Source organism: Nothobranchius furzeri, chromosome 4, assembly GCF_043380555.1.
Source record: "Nothobranchius furzeri strain GRZ-AD chromosome 4, NfurGRZ-RIMD1, whole genome shotgun sequence".
NCBI lineage: Eukaryota > Metazoa > Chordata > Actinopteri > Cyprinodontiformes > Nothobranchiidae > Nothobranchius > Nothobranchius furzeri.
Genome location: NC_091744.1, coordinates 81274961 through 81277767, shown reverse-complemented (window position 1 = coordinate 81277767; position 2807 = coordinate 81274961).

Sequence of the window (2807 nt, the reverse complement as noted above, 5' to 3'; positions counted from 1 at the left end):
TTTTTCCTGACAGATACCAGACTTTAGAGAAAAGTGATTTGAGAGCTGATCCTGGAGGAAGAGAACAGACAAGTGGGAAATCCAGGAATCCTTGAAGGGATCATGGAAAAGGACTGAGAGAACAGCAGGGTCTCTGGGATCCGAGCCTGTTAGTGACGTTTTTATCAGCATCCTTTTGGGTCGTCTGCAGCAAACGGATTCAACCCGCTGACTTTAGTTTTCCTGTCATGGATTTAACAATCCGGGTGACACGGAACCATGTCTGAGTGGAGTCCTCTCCTCAGGATGAGTCATGTCCACAAACGTGGAGAAACATCTTCCCAGACGCTCTCTTCTAATAACGGCTTCACGCGGGCTTTCTGGAGGACCAGACGAGGACATTTCATCAGAAGCAAGTGGGCTCGGCCCGTTTCAGGCCAGCGTTGGTCTCGGGTTCGCATCGCCGACTCTTCTCTCCCTGAACTGAACAAAAGCACAAAGTCTGGTCTAGTTTCAGACATCTGTTCCTGAGTGGGCCCACTTTGTCGCTGATAGGAGATGAAATCATGGAATATTTATGATCCGTTTCCCTGCTTGTTTTCTCTGAGTGCTCGCTTCGTCGCTGCAGAAAGACAAAAATAAACATTTTCTTACATCCTTCATTTGCTGCACTCTAAAACCAAATCCCATTTCACCCCCGCCCCACATCCCACTCAGATGGGAGGGGGGGGTGTTCCAATTCTTAGGAGAGAAAAAACAGGTATCACTCAATCACTTCTCAATCTCCTCCTTTTAGCGATTTTCCTAAAACAACGTTGATTAAAAGATCCAGAGAAACAGGAAATCAGACGCGTGAGTCATAAAGTGTGTGTTCCAGGTTTGATTCAGTAAACAAAAACATAAACAAGGATTTAATAATGACCTTTGTCATCAAAAACGCGATGCAACAACTTTTACGGATCATAGTCGTTGTGTGTTCCAGAAATGGCCGGGGTCATTCCAGAGAGGAGGAAGTGATGTCACAGATTGGAAGGAAAGCGAGGAGTTTAAACCTTTCAAACTTAAGTGAAGCAAACGCTCTTTCAGTCCCAATCAGCTGTTTGTTTTCCAGCTGACGCCGTGCTCACTCGGCTCAGGAAGGGAGGCTTTAAACAGGACGTGACAACCTTGCCACGGACTTGGCCGTCTGGAGCCGACAACCGTCAACCCCACCAACATCTTGTCAACAAAATGAAATCAGGTTCAGGAAATCAGATTACAGGCTGTGCTTCTCGTTTCTAATTTGATTATTTCATCAGAACACTTGATCCAGCAGCGGACCATAATTCACTTAATGGCAACATCACTTCAGAAATCTGCTTGGAGGGGCAGGAGGATATGTTAATTCATATTATGCCAGGAAAGCCGCTTTTAAATAATCTGTTAGATTAGCAGGCCGCTGCCTCACAACACCAGGATGCAAACACGACAGGAGGAGCAGGAAAACCAGGAGGCCACGAGGAGCCAATAGGAGGTCACAAGGGAGCCAACGGGAGAAGAAGGAAGAAGAAAATATCATTTCAACAGCACCTCTCAAGATAAAAATCACGAGGCGCTTCACAAAAAATGTAAAAATATAAAAAATAATTTAGAAAATGGTTAAAATATATATTTAAAATGAGCAAAAATAGACTATTGTGAATAAAAAATGTTAAGAAAGAGAGAGAGTGAATAGGAAAGAGGGAAATCAGTGGATCCTGAGGAAGGTGGAATAGGTGGGGAGAGCAGAATAAAGAGAGAGAGGTGAAGAAGGTCATACAAAAGCCAGCTTGAACAAGTGAGTCTTCAGCTGCTTTTTAAAGGAGACCACTGAGTCCACTGATCTCAGGCTCAGGGGGAGAGAGGTCCAGAGTCTGGGGGCCACAGCAGCAGAACATCTGTCACCTTTGGTCTTTAGCCTGGTGCTGCACAACCTGTAGGCTTTGATCACTGGACCTCAGGGACCTGCTGGGGGTGTAGGGACTAAGAAGATCACCAATGTAAGATGGTGCTTGTCCATGTAAGGCCCTATAGACCAGAACCAGGATCTTGAAATGAACCCTGAAGTTGACTGGCAGCCAGTGAAGCTGGAGGAGAAGCGGGGTGATGTGGGTGTGTTTGGAGGACTTGGTCAGAAGCCGAGCACAGGCGTTCTGAACCACCTGTAGACGGTTCAGGGAGGTTCTGCTCAGACACGTGAAAAGAGAGTTACAGTAGTCTAAGCGTGAGGAGATGAAGGTGTGGAGAACTGTCTCAAGTTCAGAGCGGGACAGAATGGGACTCAGCTTAGCAACGTTCCTGAGATGGAAGAAGGAAGAGCCAACAAGAGAACTGACATTCTCACAAGGGCCACGAGGGAGCCAATAGTAAGATCAGCAAGTCCTCCTTAATGGTCCAATGATGGAGAAATTAAAGTTCAGGTCTAGACAAATCCAAAGACGAGATGCTTTCCTTTATTTACATTTTGGCTTCTCTAGAAACAAAAACAAGTAAAAACAACAAAACCAAAATGACTCTCATTCATTCGAGCTATGATGTCATAACAACATTACTAATAATGTAACTTAATACTTCCTTAAATGAAACATAACTTATTTAATTCACTCTTTTTGTTTGTTAGCTCACTTCAGAGTTTCCTTCGATAACTCCGGTTGACCCACAGCTGGTTTTAACAAAACAGGAACGTTCTACTTTTCCTCAAACGGAGCGCTAATGGAATAATAAAACACACAAACTGCTATTAACTCCTCACAATAACGGTTGTTTCTGTCTCTCTAGGGTGACCGTGGCACAGGATTTAAGTGCTCACC